Source organism: Cuculus canorus, chromosome 1 (assembly GCF_017976375.1).
Source record: "Cuculus canorus isolate bCucCan1 chromosome 1, bCucCan1.pri, whole genome shotgun sequence".
Lineage (NCBI taxonomy): Eukaryota > Metazoa > Chordata > Aves > Cuculiformes > Cuculidae > Cuculus > Cuculus canorus.
Genome location: NC_071401.1, coordinates 149,498,512 through 149,524,283, shown reverse-complemented (window position 1 = coordinate 149,524,283; position 25,772 = coordinate 149,498,512). Strand labels below are relative to the sequence as shown.

Genomic DNA, 25,772 nt, shown 5'->3' with positions numbered 1-25,772 from the left:
CCCGGTGATATCACCATGAGGCCCGAGAGGAATAGGTCTCTTCTTTCAATACCACAACAGAAGTGCTGGTTGGAAGCCAAGCCAGCAACCCCTGAATCCCATTGGCCTTGGGAACTAAGTGAAGGGGTGAAAACATGAAACTGGATGATGAAGATAATCAGCCTCTCGGTCAGCCACAACAGTACAAAACGTCTGCACAAGTTCCTTCTTACTGACATCAAAATGCCTGAAGTGGAAATGGCAGAGGAGGGGCTGGCTGCAGGAGCCACATGAGCAAGGCTAATCCCACTGCGTTGCACAATGACATCTGCTCTCCTGGGCAGCATTCCCAGATGTCAAAAATCTCCCTACTCATTTGTGGTGCATTTGTCTTCTCTTTCAAGAAATAGTCCAGAGAAATCTGAATCCTCAGACTGTGATAAAAATGTTCAGATATCCCAGGGCTGCAACGAGTGGCAGTAGGAAACAGGACAAGAAAAGGTATGGAATGTTATGCTCATCATTGTTCTTACTATTATGCTTATCCTGCCTGTTAAAATAACGCCTTTTTGTTGAGTCCTCTCCTGTTTCAGGATGACTTATTTATCTGCTGATGTAGACTTCGTGCAGGTAGGCTGGGCAGTGGGTTTGACAGCATTGACAGGCTGCCACTGTGGCAGGGATGCTGCGTAGGGAGCACACCAAAGAGAAATCCTAGTGGCCTTGAGACTGCCAGGGCAGTTTCCCACTTTCTGCTGAAGAGTAGTTACATGGCTAGGGGTGTTCAAATAAAACTGACGGAAACAGAAAGAGTCTGCTAGAATGGAGTTTCTAGGGTGGTATTTTAGACTGTTCTATCAAGACTGATAGTGGTGACGTTTTGAAACAGCAAGTCCAACTCAGGTGTGCATAGCCGTATCGCCTGGGGAAAGCATACTTCTGGTTTGCCACGCAGCCTGCCAGTGAGCTGGGAATCTCGGGGAATAAGACTATCATCCTGGTTCATGGATGCTGTGGTCTGGAGCAGGAGGAAGAGTGGGACTGAAAGAGGAGAGACATCAGTTAGGGGAAATCTGTGCAGTGTTGTTGAAACAAGGATGGGCAAAGTCCTGTAGCAGTCAGAGGAAATAAGATAAATGTGAAGAAAGTGAATGTTCTGGTTGGAGTATAAGGCAAATGTTGATAACCTAATGTAGTTTTGGTGAACTTTTCCTTCTTTTATTCCTCTCCCAATGGGTGGAATTGCACACTCCTGCCCTGCAATTCAAGAAAAGCATAGTTTTAATAATCTCTTAAAGTATAAACAGGGATTGTGTGAACTGTTCGTGCCATTCCATTTTTTTATTTGGTAGCTTACTGCCGGGAGAGGCCAATATGTGCTGGCACTGGTATGGAGAGGTGATGAAGGGATGACGCCTGAAGAGCTGCTTGTACTTTCTTCAGACAGGACTAAGTTGTGATATTTTTAGGCATGTTTAAAAGCACATAGCCAAGCAAGGAAAGAAAAGGTAACATTTTGCTGAAAGCATTGTATGGTACATCTTGCTGCAGAGCATCACTGTAACATACATGGACATTCTGTAGTTGTAGCTTGCTCTAGTAAGTGTGAAGAGTTCATCTAGAATGTAAAAAATTGAGGTTTTCTGAGGCAGTCCCTGAAACATGACCAGGAGACTGTCTCATGGGAATCCTTCGAGTTTGTTGGTCTTGGTCGCGCTTGTTTTAAACATGCAGTTGGATGCTGTTCACATATATCAGGTTTTCTTCAGACTGAGACCATTCAGCATTGACTGAAATAGGATATGAGGTATTTATTTACATTTTCTCACTAATTTGGGAAAAGTTAAAGTCTGTAGTGTTTAAGGCCAGGTTGTATGGGGCCTTGAGCAGCCTAGCCTAGTGGAAAGTGTCCCTGCCCACACAGGGGATATTGGAACCAGATCATTTTTAGAGTCCCTTCCAGCCCAAACCGTTCTATGATTCTATGGCTTCCATCAAGCACATCTAAAATACATGCCTGAGTCTTGGGACAGGTTTTGTTAGTTTACAGCCTCAGACAAGGATGGCTGTGCAGAAAAGTCTTGCAAGGGACACAGAATTGTCCATTCGCACCACGGCATTATATATCTAAATGGCCAATGCCCAGGAATGTTGGTTTATCCATTGTGCTTTTGATTTGACCTAAATGACAGCTGATGATTTGAAGATTGAGTTTCAGTGCTCCCTATTCACAGGATTGTTTCTCCTCTAAAACTCAGTCACGCTCTAGAATTTCAAGTCAATGCATGCATATTAGGGGCACCACCAGCTCGTTTAGTATTGCTGTAACATCATTTAGGACTTGTGTGGTTTTGAAACATCAGGCAGCGTGATTATAAATAAAGCTGCTTTAATGACTCAATACAGTAACTTCAGGGCTTGTCTATAAAGATGATTTAGTGAACAAGAAAGATAAGAATGCACTTGATATAGAACAATGATTTCACCTCCTTTTTCACCTCCTTTTTCTCCTGTTTTCAAGCTGGACACCTATTCTGAACTTCCAACATCTTTGCACGGTTTTGTTTTAGCTTGCTTAGGACTACAGATCCCTGTTGATGGAGGGAACTGGGGTTGTTTAGCCTTGAGAAGAGGAGGCTGAGGGGAAACGTAGTTACCTGAAAGGAGGTTGTAGAGAGGTGAGGGCTGGCCTCTTCTCCCAGCGACAGGGGACAGGACAAGGGGGAATGGCCTCAAGCTGTGCCAGGGGAGGTTCAGACTGGACATCAGGAAAAAATTTTTCACAGAAAGGGTCCTGGGGTCCTGGCAGAGGTTGCCCAGGGGAGTGGTTGAGTTGCCACCCATGGAGGTATTTAAAAGACAGGTAGACAAGGTGCTCAGGGACATGGTTTAGTGGGAGATAGGAGTGGCTGGACTCGACGATCCAAGTGGTCTTTTCCAACCTGGTAATTCTATGATTCTGTGATTTTACAATTCTATGATTCTACGATTCTCTGGGCAAAAGAGCCTTGCTCCACAGAGAGCAATATCTCTCTTGTATTACGGACACAGTCTCAGAGTAAAACTTTAGAGTACACTGGGACAGGAGTGAGAGTGAGGAAAGAGTGAATAAAGAGAGGGCTCAGAAAAATCCCCGGCTACAATCGCACCCACAGTGTGTCACGTCTAGGTCCTTTGGGAGGGAGTTGGGAAGCGTAACTGAAAGCAGTATAACACGTTGGTCTGTGTTGTGTTAACTTTTTTCCATCAGCCATGCTGACAGCAAATGCAGGGAAATTGAGAATTTATTTCAGCAGACAATGAAGGATTACGGCATCCACAGGCTCTAGAGAACTCGGAGCCTGACACTTTGGCAGTGTTTCCAGTTGTTTGTATCCACTTTACTTCATTCCCCCACTGGCAGCAGAGCTATTCAGATAATGGCTGGGCCCCCATCCCATCCTCCCTGCGGGTGGGTGGTTCCTCCTTGGCAACAGGCAAACCGCCTCCCTCCCCGTGCAGCCCCGTGTCCCATCCCTCTTGGGCTCAGGCACATTTCTCAGGAGTGGGCAGCTCTGGTTTTCTGATTTATGGTGGAAAAATAACCAAATCCAAAAATGGGAGGAGGAATGACAAAAAATTTGGGGCCCTGTGGTATCAGACCTCGTGTTTATAGGAAATTTATGTTTGGATCAGGAAAACCCGGCCACTTAACAGGGATTTATTATTAAGATGGCTTTTTAAAATCTAGGGTGTAGATTCGGGATGTATACAAATCTTGTTTGGCAAGCTTGGCTTTCCATAAGCAGTTTTTAAAACTATCAGATTCTATGACTTTTTTAGAAAAAAAATCCAACAAACTCAAGTCATCATAAGTTTGAGTTGTACATAGCCTCCCTGTTTGTAGAACAACATGATTTGGGGAGATGTTTTCTTTACTGTTTGGCTTCTCACAACTGCAGTGTTCTCATTCAAAATGGAGAAAGCTAGAGTTGTTTTTTCTTCCCCTGAAATCTGAGTTTGATTAGCCACAGCCAGAGGAGTAAGTGGACAGTTTCCTCAGGATATGGGAGACCTACATTTAATCCTATACTTGAACCATAAGTCAGGCTCCCTGTTTTGGATGCCCATCCCTATTATTTCACAAACAGAGGACAGGATAGGGTCACTTGGACTTGAATGTAGTAACCAGTGATGCCAATCGGGATCTGAGATTTTTCAAGGAAAAAACATAATGAAAACAGAATGTTCCTGCAGTAAAAGAAAAAAAAAAGTGGTTCCAGTTGATATGAGCATTTTCCACAAATTCTGGAAAAACATTTAGTGAAAACTGTAGTGGAATGGGCTCTTTGCTTTGTAGGTGTAATTTTTTGTAGGTATACTTTTACAAATTTCCTTGTGTCCAGCTTGGCTGTGACTGAACAAAGCATGAGAAATTAGCAGGCAGTTCTGATTTAAAGGACAGTGAGGGGACGGATATAACTAGTTAAATGAATTTTACCCCTCTGACGGAGAGAGGAATAGGAAATGTTTCAATACATCCAAACAACTGACTACTTCAGTTCTTCTCTGAGAACAGAAATACTGAATTTGTAAAATGTGGTCTGCTTTCTGGCCAGTGTTTTATCAGAAAAATTGAGGTCTGAAACCAAAACTTGAAGTGTTAATTCTATTGAGAATTAGAATTCAGGCCTGCAGAGGGAGCATGAGAGTGCAACTTGGCCTCTGATTTCTTGTCTTTGTCCCTGTATGAGACGTGAGAAGCAGCTATTTGCTTTAGATCAGAAACTCAGTTTTCTTGTTTTGGTTCTCTTCTCCCTCATAAAGACCATCGTGTATTTCTGAAATAAATCCTGTTATATATAGCAAAGTTTCTTTTAAAAATATTTGAAGCACAGTGGGGTTCTTTTTCATTTGTGATGACACAGGGTATGACTGGAGAAGACACGTGTTGGTTATCTTGGCCTTCCTGGTCCTGTTATGTACAGAAAAGAAGAAAAGGATTAAGCCACTCCTTCAGCCATGCCATCGATTCCAGCCATCTAGCTCAGTATTTCACTGTCAGGCCATAGTCTGCTGAGGTCAGATCCAAAACCATTAAAAGCAAAGGTTGTTTTCTTTTTTGTAAAGGCAATGCTGAAGAGAAAGTAGCTGTGGGGACTGGCATACTTACCTTCTTGTAGAATCGTAGGACCACTTAGGTTGGAAAAGAGCTTTAAGATCATCAAGACCAATCCTTAACACTACCAAGCCACCACTAAACCGTACCCTTATGCACCACATCTACACATCTTTTAATTTCAGGTGGAAAGCTTTATCCTGACAAGTGAGAGAGGAGAAGGCTTGAGTCAAGGAAAAAGGATCTTAGCTCAGCTCCTTTGCCTCTTCTGATTTCAAATGCCACTGCCTCTGGTTTGGTCAGGCACATAGATTTACTACGAAACCAAGGCAACACTCCAATTTGTGCAATGTCCGTGCATTCCTTCACACTCTGGTATACAGGTCATATGGCAACTACATTTGTTTGTTACATTTTCCATATTATTTTGGGTCTGTCTGGGACTTGGGTGGAGAAGGCAGTCGATCCATAAAGATAAGAAGTGCTTGTGCATGGGTGTATATGCACATGCCAAACCTCTGGTATGTTTTTCTGTAGGAGGAAAGAGCACATGGAAAAGAGAAGTCCAAGGCAGGAGCTGTATGAGCAACTCCAGTTCCACAGAATAGGCCCATTTCATATTCATGTTATCTGTGGGCGTAAATTTGACTGCAGGATCTATGGGACTCATGAGACAATGCAAGGAAAAGGTACAAGTGCATGAACTGGACCTGCATCAAAATGCTTGGGGTGCTTCCAAAGTGCAGGAAAGAGCACAGCACAAGCTGTACTTCCTACTGTGTTGGCCTGTCCAACCTTCTTAGGCCTTTTGTAACTGGTAAAGCAACAAAAAGCAGCAATGAAAGCCTTCAGATTAGATCCATCTGTTGATGCCTTAAAATAAACTCTGTGGAAACACCTGGCAAAGGTGTGTTTGGAGCTACCTGGGCTAGGAAAGAGAAGGAGATGCTTGTTGAGGACTTGGCTGCCAAATTGCAGATAGCATGTTTGTTGCTTCAGTTTATGCGTTTTCTTACCCATGGCTTTTTCTGATCCATAAGAAGCTACTTTGCCAGAGATGCAGGTTATTCTTATTAATACAGTGCACAGACCACCACAATATGTTTGTAGCTTAAGTTCCTGTTGGAGACTTTGTTCGGAGAAATCAGGTCTATCTTCACTCTTCAACCAGATCTGGGATCTAAACCAGACTTTTGGATAGCTGTATAGATAACTGAAAAAAATCCTTCCATCTTTGTTGTCTTTGAGAAGCATCAGATTTACCCAACCTATATCTTGGAGAGCACACATTCACCCTAATAAGGATGATGTCAAAGATAATAATGTCTTGTCTTAAAATAACACTTTAAAGGTTGCTGGTTCTGAACTCGATGTTGCATATAATAACCTCATATCTGATGCTGCAGCTCTGTTTCAGTTACAGCAGTGAAACTACAAGGGTGGTAACTTAAGGAATGACTGGGTTCTTTATGAGAGTTGTTTTCCTCCTAAATGGACTGGTGGCAGTTAAATCATAATAAATAATATAAAGATGACAATGTGACGATCATTTGGATGCAAGTGCAATGTAGATTTAAATTTTCATTATGATTAATTTATATAACTAATTGCCTCCGTGTATAATATGATACATAAGTAGATGTTGTTTAGGACATACTTGGGGAAACGAACACAGAAAATGGGAAGGATGGAGTATAAAAAACGTGTTTGAGGGGTGACTCTTTGGAGTTGTTTTTCCACAGAGTGAAGATCATCAGCATCTTGTCAGTGTAGGAAAAGTAGACAATGGGTTCTGAGCTGTTTTTGTCTTGTGGTTTGGCTGCTTTGAGTTTTGTGGCAAGAAAAGGCTTTTAGACCATATCCTAGAGGACTGTTACATCATGTTCCCTAATTTCTCTGCTGGTCTCATTTTGGTTATCTTGCAATAAGAGTCAGAAGGACTCCAATTCAGATGGAAAAAAAAATATTCCTGGATAACAAAGAAACAAATGACTCATTGCTCTTCCTCAGCCTGCTTTGACAATTGATCATGTGCTGAAGCTGAAATAGACTGCACAGTGGACAGCTAGTGAAGGGACTGTCTTCACATAACCCCTCTGAGAGAACAGGTAGATGCCACTGGCTATACTGCAGCCCAGTCATACCACAAATCAAAACGACAGTAATTTCCTGCTCCTCTAGGAAGAGCTAAATTGTTGTTTTGAGCTGTCTGCACTCACCTGGACTAGGATCTCACTTTACGGGGATTACTTAACCTCCCTCCCAAACCTTGAAGGACAAGTGTGAAACGTCCCTTGGATTCACACTATGATATTGTAGTGAATTTCCACCTAATGTTGCCACACAGGTGTGCAGCAGCCTACTGTGCACCTGGCTGTCACATGCGAAGGACAGTTCCAGTACGTTCAGATGCTAAACTAGGGCTGGGGAGGAAAGCAGAGGACTGGTGCCATTGTAGACAGGTGTTGGTCGGATTCTGCTCTTGGTGAGGGAAGAACAAGCTCTGCTGTTCTTGCTGGAGGCTTGATCTTGTCCATAGACCAGCTTGAAGCAGCTGCCCTGGTGCCAGCCTTACACTCAGCCATTGTCTGTGAGCAGTCCTGGCCTCTCCATGATTAGGATCCTTCAGAAGGCCCATAAAGGAGCTGAGGGTGCAGAGCACTGTGGTTATTTTGAATGATCTCCTCTTCCCTAGGGATGCTGTCTCCTACCTTTGCCCAGAGTTGAGTTTGGGGTCTGAACATTGAAAGCATCTGAGTGCTAGTGGTCCCATCCCAAATGGCCACCGGGAAGAAGTGTGAGGAGGAGTCTTGCAGCCTCCGCCAGTGGGAAACCTGGGGGTGTAGGAAACTGGTGCTATACAACATCCTGGGAGCCCTATAACTGAGGCTGGGGTTGTGGTTTCCCTTGTTTCCTGATCACATCACTGTCAGCACTTCTCACCTTATTCTGCTCTGTTAACTGTGTCTGTCCTATTGACAACACCGTGGCCTCGCCCCGTCCCCACTGGGTGACTCCTTGCCCCAGAGCAGAGCTTCCCTAGGTTTTGGTCAAGAGAATAAAGGATATTGCCGCTGCTAATGTTAGATCCCACCACACCACGATGTTAACAGCGAGGAAGTCCATGGAGAGCTGAATAATGGTGCATGGCAGTGTCCCACCAGGGCTGCACAGACAATGTTTACAGCAGTGAGCAGTGGAGCAAAGGGGCTATTGCGAGGGGTGAGGGACCCTTTCCCACCCTGTAGACTGAAGCTGGTTGTGGATATTTTGACTTGCTGCTGCCTGGCACTTAATCCAGGCAACTGAGAGGTGGCCCAGCAGCGTGTGCTCTGACTGGGATGAATGGAGAATTGTTCTGCTTTCTCAACTTTCAGCTCGTGCCTGTAGGAAATCCAATAAATAAATCAGCCCCCAGAATGAACATTTGGGGGAACAGAATGAATGCATTTGGTGTATTTCTACCTTCTTATCCTTCTGTGCAGAGCTGGGAATTTGACCAGAAACTGAAGGTTTTTTCTTAAGCAAACTAAAGGAGCTCATCGGGAGCTTTGTGGGTCTCAGCAACCATTGCCAAGCACAGGGCTATCAATGAAAGCAGGAGATAACAGATGCATTGGAAGGGGTGATATTTACTAGACAACATTTCCAGTTGGTGATAAGACTGTTCTTTTAATTTTTTTCTCTCAAAAAATTAGCATAGAATCATAGAATGCTTTGGGCTGGGAACAACCCAAAGATCATCTGGTTACACGTCCCCCTGCTACCCGCCATGGGCAGGGACACCTTCTACTAGAGCATATAAAATCCAAGTCTGTTCTTGCTCCTACAAACCACCGAACCCACTAGGTGTTGTTTGGGCTTACTGGAATGTAGGTGCTTTTCACTATAGGTTTATCAAATCTCATATTCTTACTGATTAGTTTTTCCTGTCTGTATAGTGTGCATTTCACCTCTGCGTAACAATATGAGGACCCCATTTTACTTAACACCATGTGGCTTAAACTAATTATTTATTTACCCACCCCACAAATAAACTCATTCTTTTCCTATACGTAGGGAGATGAGTGTGATAAATATAGCTGTTTTCACTGCATAGGATTTGTAACTGTCATGGGAAATAATGGCCTTTTGTTTCTGCAGGTCTAGATGAGGTTCATAGAAAATGCTTCAGTTTAATACTGGTGTTCTGGTGGTAGGAAGCAAAATTAATTTGAGGCAGTAAATTTTAGGCTTTCAACAACCTTCCCTAGTTTCCAGGAAACAAGGAATCAAATTTTTTAAAGCCCAAATTGAATAGAACAAAAAGTATTCTTGAATCAGCCAGAAGCATTTTTTTGCACTGTGACTTGACACTTAGTATTTATATCTGGTCCTCTTCAAAGGTTCTTGGAGACAGTAGCTACCTGAATGTGAGCTGGACTCTGAAGACGGAGGTACATCAAGCACATTCACTAATATGTCATTGTGGCTGATTTATACAGATTTGCTTTGCCATCAGATGACTGTTTCCGAAGTGGACCTATTGTAATATGAAGACAAAACATGATCTATTTCTCAGAAGGTGCAGGGACTACAAAGACAAGCACCTAAGACAAGATAAGCAAGATGATTTAAATGTCAATACTTAGTCTTTGGAAAATGAAACTTTCAGATACACCAGACTATAGCAAATAGTTTTTTAAAACACCAAACACCAAAGCAATATAGTTCCTTGAAGTACTCTGCTTGGTCTGTACTGTTGTTCAGACTGGTTTATTGTCCAGAAATCCCTAAACATTCCCTGGTGCACAGGCTTCCGTAGTGCAGGAAGGAGCACAAGGTCTGTATAAATCCCAAATTACTTTAATATTAATATATCTGAAATCTCACCATGCTTAGTTTTGTTTAATATATATATGAGGTCCAACACAAAAATCCCCAAGACTGTGCCTCTAACTCTTTTTGTTAACAAATTAAGAAAATCAACTATGATCACCTTCAAAATAGTTCCCTTCTGAGTTTACACACAGCTGCATACAATGCTGGCCACGTTTAAAGCAATTTCTGAAAGGCTGTTGGGGTTCTCTGTTCTTTTTCTTTCACATCTTCTACTGACAAAAACTGGGTTCCTTTAAGCACCAACTTGATCTCTGGGATCTCTTCGCCATAAACATCAGTCAGTAATTGAAAAATTTCCAGTGTGGATTTCTTCAGTTTCACAAGAAATTATTTTCACTCTCTGTTCACTCCTGCACACCAGCATTTTCCAACCAAGGGTAAGAAAATCTCTGTATTTGAACATGTGTCCACTCATACTGAGGGAAGCAATTGAATTGAGCCGTCTCACTGGCTGCCAGGTTAGAATATGTTGTATAACCATCTCTTTGTCTCTCCCCTCCCACTCTTGGTTCCTGAGCTGTAGGGTTAGTCTTGTTCTTTTTGCATTGGACCTCATACACTTAAATTTCTTTTTCCATTGGTTCCAGTTTCTCTGTTCTTAGCATGAATTTCTTCTGTATCTTGTTTCTTTCTTGTATAGGTTACAAATGTGGCATCTTTACACAAATTTTACTACCTCATGGTTGTAATCAGAAGGAAAGAGAAGGATAGTTAAACACACACTAAAAAAACACCCAAATGTTCTTTTTAGTCAGCATTTGAACATAATGCAAAAATACTGCTATTTGTTAAGTTAATTATGAATAATTCTAAAGAAATTTTATTTGAATAAATTCTGAATTTACTTTAGTTTCATAGTACCATGCATAAGCATGTGAAACTCTCTAATTCTAACAGAACAAATTACCTTTCATCTGAAGAAATCGATCATTCAGGGGGGTGGGGTCCCCATCCTTGCAACCAAGTGTTTGAAAACATGCTGACTTTAATAAACAGCGTACACAAATATCCATCCTCAAATAGTAGCAACTCCATCTGTCAGTAAAATTGTTTCTATTCCCCTTCACTGGGCCTTAAGTGCACAATGCACAGGCTGGTTGAGCAGGTGACAGCACATAGAAAGATTCCCATTTATTGAGAGTAGGGATTACCATCTGGTTTTCTACTGCTGCTACAAACCGAGCCTTAGTAATAGCAGCGGATGTGGGTGGCTGTGCTCAAAATGCAGAAACAACACAATGTCCTCTCTCCAGCTGAGCAGCTTAAATTTTATTTTTAAATACTATTTTCAAAGACTCAATTCCTTTCAGAAGGACATATATTCTTTGCTCTTATTTTGCTAAGTTGGGTGAGAACAAGTCGCATGGCTTAGGTCACACTCAGATGGCTCTTATTTACTAACGCTCCTGGTGAAAAAATTATTGAGTGCCTCCTTATTGAATGAATTAACAAGAATTCCCAGTTTACTACGCGTTTATTGAGTTAATGGCTACGTTTGTGTTTCTTAATGCGAGCAAGGCTCCCAAAAGTGATGTTACTGATGTAAATTCTTCTGCGTGCTATTGAAATGATTCTCTGGCCACTTCACTGTTTGTCTCAGCAGCTTAGCAATAATGACAATGGTCCATCAGATAGTCAGTATCTCCAAAGGGTATTGAAAACTTAATAGTAGATGGCCTGCCGTACCAGACGTACTTTATTACCTGCTAGTGCAATATCTTTTAAAAACAAACCCAAGAGATTATCTTTGTGTTTCAAAAAGTCTAACCTGTAGTGCACTACCACTGTATCTTCCAAGGGCATGTTTTGGATTTTTAGCACCTCAGCGTGGTGCCATTCCTTTTATTTCAGCTCCTCTCTTATCTCTAAAATCAGATACTTTGTTACCTCTCCTTTCCCGCTCATCATGGTTTTAATTTCTCTAATAATTATAATTAAAAACACTATTTTTACTAGATTGATTCTAAAATTGTGTATCCAGCAGTAGACACTCTTCTTGAACACCTTTAAACAAACTTGTATATAGATATGCGCACATATGGTGTGAATGTGGATACATGTTAAAGCAAATTTGTCTTTTATCCAAATGATACTTGAGCTTTTTGATTTGTGCTTCATTAGTGAATAATGCATTTATTTAACCCAGTGTTAGGGTGTTACGTTTCTGTGTCAATGAACCTGAAAGTACACAAAATCTTAGGGTAAATCTTGGGATAAGAGGATAAGACACAAAACAGAGGGTAACTTTCTTTTTAAAAAAACTTAGAATGGATGAATGAACATCCTAACATGAGTAAGTGGACTGTGACACAGCCTGGTTTTGGAAATAAAATTTTCTGCTTACAGCTTGGGATCATCAAAGGTGCGTTTTCCACCTGAGGTCTTCCCTTTGCTCCTTCATCTTTCCCAAAGAATGGTGGGAGAAGAAATTTGCATTTGTAACCATGTAACAGGTCCCTCAGCACAGCCACATCAGCTATTTTTCTTGGTCAGAGGCTGAGCACAATCTATTGCTGTCTTTCACAGTGAAGCAGGAATTCTGTTTGCTGCCATTCTCATCCGTCTGGTGGTAGCATCAGGTTTCCGAAGAAAACCCAGTGGTGCAAGCAAGGTTGTCCAGGTGAAACCAAGGCTGCCCACCCATGAGGGTGTGAAGCAGTGTGGCAAACAGCCCTTGATTTTCCTGCCTGCCAGGAACAATGAATGCAACAGGCTCATCAAAGAATATCTCTGGGCCAGATTTGATTCTGGAAAATAAACAAAAAAGACTGAGCCACTACCAAATAATCCTCTGCCTTGCTTTAGGTACATTTAAAGGAAACCTCTAGTGGCAACGGTCTGTTGTAGATTAGCCCCTACCTAGATACTCCTCCAGAAAATACGCCCCAAGTGATTTCTACTGGACCTTAGTGGAATTCTCACTGCCTGCAGGGCAGGAACCCCTTGGACTTGGGAGATAATGAAATAATTGAGGAGGTCTGGTTGTTCCTAAACATTGTTGTATGGTCCATATCCCTGGTACATGTATCAGGAGATAGAAATCACACCCTAAAGTCCAGCGCAGGTCTCCCAGTGCCTCCCCAGACTCTCTGCAGCCGTGGGTTTTCATCTCGGAAACAGGAGACGAGAGTACACCAAGGACAGTTGGGCTGCAGTGTGTCTTACAGAAAAAGAATAATAAGACTAACTAGACAACAAAAATTGCAAAATAGCCCTGCTCTGAAATCAGGCAAACTGCCAAAGAGCTCTTATGCAAAAAGAAAAAAAAATAAGTAAAAAAGAAAGTTGGAGATTCAGCTCTTCCAATGTCAGAGTCCAGTGCATACAGGCATGTATGCAGACACCTGCTACTCTTCCTCTTAGAAATCAAATGCATGCCACGCATTCGGTGTCAACGTTGTCGTTGTCTTGGTCTTTGGCAGCACAACAAAATAGCTTGAAATCTACCACTGTGGGAGACCTATTTGGTTTGGATCATTAGTTCAGCTTCCCAGGTTCTGTACTCCAATACAGAAGGAAAGGAAATGTTATCAAGAAGGTGGAGCCTGATGGAGCATAGGATGCCCTCTGGCCGGCAAGGACCACCAAACATTCTTATACCCTCAGAACAGAAAACTCAATGTTCTGTATTCTTATGGCTCAGAACAAGCAAATATTTCATCACAAGCAGTACATTTCCAAACTGATCCGTCTTGCACAACATCTCTATGGGTTCAGGCAGTTCACTGTAATTACCACTTTATAACATTTCGAGTCTGCTTCTGTTAAAGCACTGAAGTTCCTAGTATATTTTCTTCAGTTGTTTTATTTTTAAACAAATTGTTTTTGTGTCTGGCTGTCAACAGCTGCATTTTTCATTTTACTCTTTTTATACACACTCATTTTTCTGCAATGCGTCCTGTTACTATGGCTCAGCTTCAAACTTGAACCCACATAAATCCTCCGAAGGGCTGTCACCCACTCCATCGTTGATCCCGGCAACAGCAGAGCCTGCTGGCTCCAACTGGTGTTGCAGATAACCTTGTTAACGTCTAACCTCAGACAGTGTTAGGCTTGGTATTATCAGTAGCTCAAGTAGAGAACATAAACAATGAGGTGCATTTGGGTTAAAAATCTCCATGTAATGTTTGAAGAATAGGGTTTGGCATTTGATTGCTTTGTTTCTTGACACAATGTGAAAACCTGAACAGGTGTATTGTAGCTTCCATCTTATTTGAAGTAAAATAAAAAAAGACCAAAATCCACAGAATAGAAGTATGGAACTTTAAAAATTGTATTTTTATCATTTTATTTCTTGTATTTTATATTTTTGTATTTTTATTAGTTTATTTTTGTAATTCTAAATTAGATTCATTTTCTATGAAATGTTTCAATCATTTTTAAAAATAACAGCATCAGTATCCAATGGACAAACCACTGTCTAATATATCTTCTTGGCAATATCTATTGAAAACCGTCTACTGCAAAGTTTCTAATGTTAGTGTTTCATAGTTATCTGGTTTCTTTCTCTCTGTGGTTCATCAGTGCATTTTCTTAAGCATGAATTTCTTATTTCTAGTGAGTTTTTTTCTCTTAAAGTTGTACAAATAATCATTTAAGATGGCACTAGACTATGCTGTACAAACCTGGGCTGGCTGACATCCATTAACAGCGGCATGCAGTGACTGGGTATTAAATGGATGAAGATGCTTGTATGCTCTGTCATTCTGTTGGCGTTTAGCAACATTTAAGGTGGTAAATAAGTGATTCAGTATATATCAATATTTGGTTGGTTCAGTCTTCCCAAGAAAACACATAAGCAGTATCAGTTTGGACAAAAATCAGAGATCTAAATATCTCAGGTAGAAGAGTTGAAGTTTGTATATCTGAAACTTTCTCTTATGTTACTATGTGTGACAGCATCGCTGCTCAAAATAACAGCAGTTGTTCCTCAGCAGCCAGCACTGTTATAATGCCCGAAGCAGTAAGGCGTGAGCAAACCACCAGTAATGTATACTGTATTGAATAATTTCCAGTCCCAAGCAGGACACAAGCACCTCAACTTTAACATTTAGGGCTGGTAAAGTATGGGTTTGAGACTGGAAAACAACAAAGACATTCGTTACCATATGTAGGAAGGATTCCATGTTTTTCATGACTATGTGGGTGACAAAGTGCACCCTGTCCCCGACAGGCATTGTGTCAGGAAGGCTGTGATGGTGTGTGTCTCTGGGGCAGTGAGGGTTAAACCATGTAGACTGCCACTCTGAACAAAGTCTCAATTCATATGTTTTCTTCCTTGAAGGGAGTGAGAGAAAGAAATGTAAGTAAAATATAGCAAAAGCTGTTGTGAAACAAGCCTGTTGCTGTTCTCTGAAAACAGCATTCATTTTTAGAGGTGTGCTGAAGCAGTGGGGGAACCAGTGGGCGCCCACAGCCACTCTTCCTCCAGGGTTTGTTGCTGCCCCGTGAACACCAAGGACTAAAATCAGCCGTTTTCTTAGAAGAGGACGTGGTGCTGACTGTGTGCCACAGAAAATGTCTGCTATACCAAACCACAAGTTATTTCCCACTCCAAAGCAAAATCTTTAATAGTAGCTGTTCTTGCAGTAATTGGAAAAGTTATTCTGATTCCCTTCTTTTCTGGAAAAAAATATCCACAGTTTCAGCTTGCGGTCTTGAAGAGCAGCTTGAAAATCAGTCCACCTGACCTAGAGAAATTCAAACTCCATTGGAATAAAACTTTTTTGTTGATTGCTGAGCTGGGATCAGAATAACATGTTCTATTACTGAGTGCTAATTAGTGAAAAATCAAATTAATTCAATTGTTCTCATTTATTGCACTCAGGGATGTTATAGGAGACTTCTGATCAAAAGGTGTCTCCCTCACCGAAAGTACCAAGTGAAACACTCAGTCACATTAAGGCTGACATGAGGAACATTATGAACTGGCGTAACTAGATAGGAAGAACAGTGAGCTCTTTAATCTGTTGTCATTGTGTGATTTAAACTGTGAATAACTCTTAGAAGACTGCTTATGTGAAGCAACATATCAACTGTCATCTGAAGTCTTATATAGTCATTCGCAGTGGTGGAAAAATAGATGTGTAGTTGTGACAAATTATCAGTAAGCTGTGGTAGCACCTCCACAATCCTTTGGGAAGGCAAAGTCTCGGCTGCACAAGATCCAAGAGGCATGTGCAGTCAGAGATGGTTTTGGTTGAAACCTCACAGTCTAAGGGAGAATCCCTGTATGAACCTACAGCAAAATTATATAATTGCTTGCAGTGCAACATGTTGGATGCTATTTTGCCAAATCATGCCATTGGTCTCTCTGTACTCCTGCTTTTGTGTGTGGTATGAATGTAAAGTTGGACATTGGCACTTTCTTTACTGATGTGCATGAGCTGAGGCATTGGGGATCATGATGGAGGGTGGGAAGAGTGGGGTGCATTCACCCAATGTCAGCACTGCTGGGGTTTGGACACTGCAGAAAAACCCCAATCCTCAAAGTCTAGGGAGATGAGTCTCCACAGGCTGCAAAGGCAGCAGATGAGACAGAAGGTGTAATACGGCAGCCATAGCGTTTTCCAGCAGTATCTTCTGTGAACTTGGTAGTGGACACGGTCAAGTCTTGATTTGCTCAAAAGCTTACCCCAGACTTGCGCTTACCTTGGAATAGTCAGGTGTGTGGACATAAGCAGAAGCTGCAGGAGTTTCACTGGCTTAAAGGATGACTGTTGTGCAATTTTCTTCCTGTCAGTATATCTGGGCTTAGGGGTTTTGGGGGGGTGTCTGCAATCTCAGACAGTGTGTTGCTGGTGAAAATGAATACTCATTTCATGGCCAACTGAAAGGATGATTTTTCAGCCAACAGTTAAAGAATAAAAAGGCAAACACATCTATAGAAAACAACTAGTAATATGTTTCTATGTTTCATAGCTGTGCTGGCATATTTTACCACAGAAAATGAATTTATTGATTGTGGCAGCAATCCTTGACCATCAAGAAAGGAGAATTTTTTGGATTTATTTTTTGGATTTATTAAGGGCTGGTTAGTTAACTTTTTGACATTCGGTAGTTAAAATACTGAGAAAAGCATGAGACAGCATTTCTTGCAACAGGAGAAATGGTATGGGATAGCAGTGTATTGCTCATACTTGTTTACTTGGCTGCTAGTGTGTGCATTTTAGCACACAGGTCCAACAACCTCTTGCAGCTGTACCAGAATGTGCTTCTAAATGAAGTCAAGAAGCTATAATTACAAATTTCCAACAGTCTTAAGCAAGATCACAAAAAATAATTCAGACATACAGAGCTGGGGACTTTATGTTTTCTTATAAAAACATATGCTTATAAACATATATATTTATCATTGAATGCTATTAAATGAAACCACACTTCTTTAGGCCAGATTTGGTAAGAATATGGAAGAATATATGTGTTAATATTTTTCTTTGTACGATTGCTACCTCACAACTTTTAAAATTACTGTTATTCTGAAAGTGCCAAACACCATTAACTTTAAATAAACTTTTCAAAGCAAGATTCAACCTTTTCAATCCAATTGCAACATGTTTTATTTGAATACACACCCCTAAAAATAAAATGATGACAATAATTATTCCTGGAAGGTATTAAAAAGTTGATCCATATGCATAAATTGAATTATGGCCCTGGCAAAGGTGCATTACAAGCAAATAGGCATGGTATAAACACTTCATACTCCTCTAGCATTTACTGCCAAGGTCTTCTAATAATTTTAAATCAGTTCAGAGTGTTGCTGTGAGATAGCCTGCCTATACTCGATTACTACATACACGCAAAAATCAGAAGATTAAATAAATTGTTGAGAGTACAAAAGTGATTTCTCAAAAAATTAGCAGTGAAAGGCCAGAAGTGAGGGTAGTGAAGACTGCATGAGCTGCAGTCCCAAGGACTGGCTGTTCAGATGCCTGAGCAACACAGGGAAACCATAGGGGAACTCAGCTGCCAAGAAGTCTAAAGGCATTTCAACAGCACAGTTATGAAGTGTAATTTTGCAAAGACTTATAAACTGACCAAATTGGGCAGGTTTTCCTGGGATTAGCAAAAGATGTGACCTTGCCATGAAAACTGCTGCTCTGCCAGATTTGATGTTCTGCTACAAGGCATAGTTTTCCTCATGGAATAAATGTTACAATGTTCCTTGGATATTAATGTTGTTAAAAAAACAACAATAACCACAGAGAAGCAGCTCTCCAACATGGAAAATTTCCATATTTACACAGAGTAAAGCTTGCTGTGGTGAAAATCAAGGTGCTAGAATAGGAGAGATGAGGCAACTCAGCAGTAGTCAGTGTTATGTCCTCCACCCACTGTGTAGACATGTGAGTGTGTATGTTTTGTTGCTATGCCAGCTACAAGTCAGCACTGAAAGCTCACCTCCCATCCACATCTATGTGGTTCAAGTAAATAATGACAATTTAAAAACAAGCGGAAATGTTTATCAGAGCAGGAGCTTCTTGGTTAATACATCAAGGAAAAAGCAGTCAGAGATTGTCACTGAAAAAGGATGTCTTTCTGTTTTCTTACCCTCCCCACTGTCTCCCCCTCTGTAACGAGCAATGAACATTGCTGCTTTGGTCCCACATCAATCTTGGGCCGTTAAACTGTGTGAGCAGGACCACAGCATAATATGGAGCTCATGTCAATATTTATCTGCGGTCATGACTGTGGAGGTTGGGGAAGCTTGGCAGAAATATGGGCACTTCTGTGTTTGCCCATGTTGCTCCAGTCTTTACTCTTTCTGGGGTTCAGTTCATGAAAGTGAGAATATCTGACAAAATGGTACAGTTGCTTCATCCTGGAACTGGAAGGCCTTCCGTAGTCCCATCTAGGTTCTTCTCCATATTTTTCTGTAGATCATAAAACATTTGTTACCTGTTTCTTCTTCTCTTAACGTAATTTATCTACAGAAATCACTTCTGAAACAATTTTCAACCATTTCCTCTGAAACAGAACAGTCCCTGACTGTTGTATAAAGCACTTTCAGTCTCCAATTGGAGGGAAAAAATAGCAGCTGGAACATCACCTATCTAAGATCTCCTCCACAGGCATAAGAAACCTTCAGAAATTACAGAGGCCCTGGGCATCTCCTGAAACTATGGCTTTCAAAGAGTTTAGCTTAATCATGACTTCACATCTCATCTTTCTAACCACCTCAAAGTAGTCTGGGGGTCACCTTACCCTTTGCGAGGAGCTCATCTGTCCCACTCATGTTGAAACTTAAACCACTATCCACACACAGATTCTCCAAAAGCTTGCTTTGATTACCAGTTCTTATAAAGGTGGAAACTCTGTCATGCCTGGTCCAGGAGTTTCTGCTTGCAAACAGGCATAAGATCAATCCAAGGGCATCTATGAGTAACAATGACACAGAAACAGCTTCAAGAGGATGCAGGCTTCCATGTGGCATTAGGGGTTAGTACACGCAGGGCACTAACACTGGCTACTACCCTGAGAGCCTTGCTGGCATGTCATGATGCTGGTAAAATGAATTACTCTGGTGAAGTTAGAGTTCCATTTGTGTATATAGCTAGGAACAGGAAGAGGAGGTAGTAAATAAGACTGGATGTGTTGTGGCTAGCTGTCTTTTGTTCCATTTGGTCACTTGAACAGACAGATGACTGCTTACTTTAGGCTCTTAGGCATGTTTGTTACACATAAGGGTTCATGGACTTTCAGTTATGCTTTTTTTTTTTTCTAACTTGCTGGAATGAGTAACTAAGTATTAATCAAAACTCCAGAACTCTGCTTGATGGGGAAAGGACATAGTACTAAGTGTCAAGGAGCCACATAAATGCACTGCTCTATATGCTGTGCTAATGTAATGCTCCCTTATATTAAAAGACAACACAAAGTCAGAGAAATGTGGATAAATAAAGTGATAAACAAGATGGTAAGTCTAAGTGTAAGTATATACATTACAAAATAAATATTTCTGACTTTATAATACCTGTATTAACAAAGCTGAAATATTTCCAGAGAAGCAGTTTTCTATTGGAAGGAAATAACTCCTCTGTGCAGCTGTAACAACATAACAACAACATCTACACCTGTGTGGAAGAGGAAAGTTTTATTAAAATACTCATGGACAAGTATTTTTATTCCATGACTATGCAGAAAATAACTAATTGTGAGCAAGTCCTGAGAACTGGCTCACTTCAGAGCTTGTTCAGAGAACTGATCTTAACTAATTTATTCACAGAAGGTTCACACCGAACGTTGCATTCATGCAAAATACAATCTTTAATGATGATCACTTAAGGCATAGAAAAAGAAAAAAATCAGTGAAAGGAAAATAAATAGGTCACTTTCCACAAAAATCTCTTTTGCATAGCCCTCTGTCATGAGCTATGCACAAGGGGCAGCTTGGAACAGGGACTAATTACATCTGGAACACACTTTTCAGGAAATTAGACCAAAGTGTGGTGTTCCCCAGATGGGTAGAAAGTCCCATCTTTATGCAACATAGTAGTTACAAATAGGCAAAAGCCAGGATCCTGGGAGTGTTCTTTGGGTTTCCTGCTATAAACAGTAGGCAGTTAAAGACAAGTAAACTTTAACCCTCCCAACACTGAAGCAGTGAACTTCATTGCTCGGAAAGCTGCCAGGGTTCTCCAGCAGAGATTGTTGTGATTTGTTTAAACTCATTCCATAACATGAAAGACCTATGGGAATCCAGGTTCAGCAGATGTCCTGAAATCTTGTGCTAGGACATGTCCCACAAAAATATCCAGGAAAGAAAATATTTTAGGGTCAAAAAAGGGATGAAACCCAAGGTCTTCTATGGACTTACTTAATGCCCTGCTTATTAACTGGAGAACTGAGTTGGTTAAAAAGCGGTGGAAATTCCTTTTGTTGCTTCTGGAAGGTCAGATATTTATCCTCTGGATTTTACGAAGGAGAACCTTGGTGTTTTTCTGCAGGAGAGAGATGATAAACTGGAAATGGGAGCCTTCTTACAACCAAAACATTAGTGTTTGATTCCCTCTGGAAGGAGGCTAAGGCTCACACCTCTTGGAACTGTCGTCTGCTGCTCGTACCCCTTGCAGACTCTGTAGGGTCCTGCTGCCCACCAGAGCCCTACACGCAACCTTAGAGTCACAAACATTGTGGGGCCAAAAGTTGGAACTGCACTGGTTTACACTGCACCATCCAAGGCCCTCACCCTTCAAATCAAACCAGATTGTAACAGATCTCCTTCTACCTACTGCTCTCTCACACTGACTCCCCAGACCATATCTGAAAGGCCCAGTGCAGAGCATGGATTCAAGCCTCCTGGATCCACACCTAGGAGGAATTTGAATTGTTAAATTTATTAACACTCCAAATTGTTATTTATCTCAAGCCTCTCTTTTTGCCTTCCTTGCAACTTGCTTGCTTGAGTTTTCAAGATTTAAGGAAATTGCAAGTAAAGACATGTGAGCCCCAAAAGCAGGGAATGTGCATGAGGTGTGCCTATACTGTGCTACCCTTACAGGCATGGGTTCACCCACTGTCTCCTGGTGCTACAGGGGCACATCCAGGTCCCCAACCAAGCAGCAGGGCTGATGCAGCCCACAAGCATGAGCCGCCCACATATACAGGCAGCAGCAGAGCTGTGCACAGATTGCTTCCCTGTATTGCTGCCCAGTGAGACAGTCAATGACCAAGGCATGCTCGTTGCGGCTGCTGTAGGCTTTGGTCATCCCCGACCTGGGAATTACAGGAAAGTCAAGCGGGAGGGAGTTATTTCACAGCAATTCCTGCAGAGAGCATGATTCATTTATTTATTCTGCTGTAAACACCCTAGCTGAATACCTAAGGCTGATCTGCAGAGTGATGAAAACCATAGAGATAAATTTCATATGTAGAGGGAAAAAAAGGTAAGTTAAAAGCCATGCATAGACTGTTATTTTCCCAAATTCAGTGGTCTACCTCACAGCCTTAGCACCAAAACTATAGCACAGAGACTTACTTAGGGGGCTTTTTTCCTTACCGCTTCCCCTTCTCAGAGTGGGGTAGCTGAGATTAGCTGCACTTCTGACTTCTTAAATTAGCAGCATGTGAATTCACCATAGCTTACCCAGATCTCTCACATTTGAGGGTCAGGGTAGCCTGTTTTCCTAGTTCCAGTTTAAGCTGCCGAGGTGGTGACTCCTCAGATTTTACTCCACCTTTTCCTTCCCTTGGGCGAGACATTGTACTTGCAGGGGCAAGGGTGTGGAAAGTAACAGTAAGAAAGTGTCAGGTGAAATAAGTCTGCTCTAGTAGTTTCAGCCACGGAGCTCCTACTGGAGCATGAATCTGCCTCCTGCCTGATCAGAGGATGGGTCTACGAGGTGGGATGCTGCAGTGATTTCTGGGGAACTAAAAAAGGACTGGGTGAGTGTAAAGGGAAAAAAATGCTTCTTTATTTTTCTTCAGGGCTTTTTATGAGAAACGTGTCTGTGAAGAGAAAGTTACAAGCTGCAAAGCAAAGTGGATGTGAAACAACTTACTGCAGGCTAACAGTTTAAATGAGGCTATTACCAATCTAGTGCTAAGATACTGCAAAGGACTTAAGTATTTTGTTGTATTTATTAAATCCAAGTGATATTCCCTGGGAGGCTTTGCCTGTGGCTCAAGTGTTTGGTTTAGGCTGTCAGGCTCCACTCAGCCTGTGATTCCTTAATGCCAGTGCAGTGCTGTATGTATGGCTGTAGCAGATGAGGTGCTCTGGGTGCCTATGGAAGCTGACATGCCTCATTCCAACACCTCCCCGTGGAAACGTGCGGCACGACCCTGCAGAGCGACCCTTGAGTGTGCGTACCCCTGTGAGCCTGCAATCATAAATACACTCAGACTCCTGGCTGAAAAGCTCCAAATACCACTGTTATCTGACTTCGCTCTTAGAGCACTGGTGTTACTGTTTTAAAAAAAGGTGCTGTTCTTGAATGCCACTTGAAAGCATTAAGCCCCTAGCAGTGAGTGACCCTGGCACTAGACAAACCCCTTTTGAGTCCTCAGACATACAATTCCATGCGCAGCATGCTGGGTGAGGTGGAAAAGTTCTATTCTTCCCATCATGTTCCCATCTAGCTAGCTAGGCAGTATCTGACACAGAGGTACGAGGCCATTATAACTGACCGTTATACAAGCCATTAGGTTCAAACCCCAGCACACCTGTTAATTGCTGTTGCCATGAATTCCATAGAGTTGTCCTGAAGAGCTAAAAACATGTCTTGACCAATCTTATGCCCTTTGATTTCTTTGAGTATTTCCTCATTCCTGTACTGTGATACAGGCTGTGAATGTAGAGGTTTAATGCATCTCCCTTATTATATACTTTGCAACAGGATAATATTGCTTCATTCCATACCATTCGAACAGGCCAGTCTCCATAACCCACCAGCCAGCTTCCTTCATTTCTCCCCCACCACTTTTACCTTTTTCTAGTCTTCACTGTTCCGGAGGCAGTAATTCTGTGGGGCATATCAGGCCATTCTTCCACCCAAGTTTCACAATCCTTCACCAGGTCAAAATTAGTGAAAGGCATACAATGTTGTTTCCTTGTGCTTTCTCTCTCTTAATTAGTTTTGGATGGTAATTCTCATGGGCTACAGGGTATCCACATTTCCATCATTAATGCTACATGAAAAACATACTTCACAACCAATGCCCTTTTAAATGCTCCGTTTTACTAGATCTGGGATAAAAGGTTAGGTGAGTGGCCTTTCCTTGGAAGTGGGCCATGTCAAGACCTCTTTCCTCAGTGGATGAGAGGAAACCAGAAGAATGGGGACAAGTGTTGAAGTCATCTTTGCAACATGCGATGGGGACCTTCACATGGCAGTCAGGTTTGATTGAATTAGTTGTTTGAGTATGTGGAAAAATGGAACTTGGGAGAGAGCAGAGAACCTGGATGGATATGCTTAGCTGCAAAAAGCATCAAAGGAATAAGGTTTGGAGGAGGTAAAGATAAGCACACAAGGTCAATCAGTAATGTTTGTGAAGTGCTGGAACAATTAGGTGAGTAGGAGGTGCAAATTAATGTCTTAATTCAGTTGGATCTGCAGTAACTCTGTGCAGTCTGCTGTTTTAAGTGTTTGGTCAAGTGATGCTATAAGGTTTGCTCTCACTGTAGTAATAAACCTTAGAAACGCAGCGAAATTTACGTTTACACATAATGTGATGGAAGGTGTATTTAGTAGAATCAGAGAATGGTTTGGGTTGGAAGGGTCCTTAAAGATCATGTAGTTCCACACCCCTGCCATGGACAGGGACACCCGCCACTAAATCAGGTTGCTCAAAGCCTCATCTAACCTGGCCTTGAACACCTTCCGGGGATGGGGCATCCACAACCTCTCTAGGAAACCTGAGAGCAACCTCTCTGGACAACATCATCCCTTCCAACACAGAGAATGCTCTCTGATATTATAGCTGGTGTCATGTCTAAAAGAAGCAGCAGAGAAAGCAACTGGCATAGCAGAGGAATAAACCGTAGTATAAGAGGAGAAAGTTTTGATCCTTGTTCTGTAGGAGATTTTTTCCAGTCAGCAGTGATCTGAGTGAGTGCCCTCCTTCCCAATAAAATGCATTCTGTTCCTCAGCTACCCAGTCCTTCCCCCTTTTAGCCTGATAAATTTCTCGTGCAAAGTTCAGAAGTTCAAGTGGTGGATGGAGCCAGATACCTTTCAGAAGACTGTGTAGTTTGGTAATTGGATAAAGAGAGACATGGAGGTTTAAACTCCTATGGAGGTTGGAACCTGACCTGCTGCATCACTTCTTGGTGCTCTAACTGCTGAGCAAAGGGAGCTATAATGCCTCTCTCCCTCAAACCATGCTCTCTGAGAGCACTTTTATTGCCTCAAGTTCTTGCACACCCAACAGACCAATTCTGAGAACACAGGGGCATAAGCCGATTAACTTGGTAGTCTCAGGACTGAAGAGGTTTAGATTGCCAAGGGAATTCATGATTTCTGGTGTGCTCTAAACTCCATGCCTAGAAAAAAAGGACTAGAAATCCAAAATTGTGCAGACTTTTTTACCGACTCTTATCTTCCTGGTTTATTGTTTCTTCTGCTCTACGTTGGGATGGCAGTACCTCACTGGGGACCAGAGAGGTAGCACTGGCTTCTTGGTGTGGACTTCTGATTTAGAAGAACCTTTCTGAAGGTTGGAGATCCCTCTCTGAAGTTCTTCAAGTACAGATCAATGTAATAAGTGAAATGTGAAGGCAATCTCTTCATCCTATAGAAAAGCAATGCAGGACTGCAGTCCCACCGCTGTGGAAAAGCAGGGAGGAATTGTGCAAAGTATGCTGCCACACAGCTGATTTGGGCTACTCTGGACTGCCTGGGGATATCAAAACTGAATATGGAGGCTGGTGCAGTCACCTTTCTGGGAAACCTCCCTATTTCACACATGAAGAGCTGCGAGTGTTGCCCTGTAGGTGGAAGCTGAGACATAGATGCACAAGGAGCAAAGCATTTTTCCTAAGAGACTACGAAGACAAAATGGTCTTTATGGGCTTTTCCCAAAGTCTGCCCTGTCCTGGGAGAACACTGGTCAAGTCAGTTGAGTGAACAGGAAATTTAGGGTGAGTGGGTTTCCGTGCTCTGAGGAAATGCAGTCTCTCTTTTGTGCATGTATGGTGGTGTCTGCTTCAGTTATCAGAGTCACTCCTGATTTTTATGTGCTGATATGTTAGCAGGATCCTATCCAGTCTCCTCAGCACTCTATGCTTGCATGGCCTTTTCCTCGTGATACATGAGGTTGCTCCGAGACATGTTCTAGGTCATCATGAGTTCTCATTTAACTTGCAATTGAA

General features: G+C 41.9%; 1 long non-coding RNA gene across 1 annotated transcript in view; it reads left to right on the top strand.

The window, feature by feature from the left end:
• The first annotated feature begins 383 nt into the window (after positions 1–383).
• Positions 384–25,772, top strand: part of LOC128849896 (uncharacterized) — a 98,144-nt gene continuing 72,755 nt past the window's right edge. The window contains exon 1 of the long non-coding RNA XR_008447503.1: positions 384–480. This is a non-coding gene — a long non-coding RNA (uncharacterized LOC128849896). The remainder of the gene's footprint in view (positions 481–25,772) is intronic.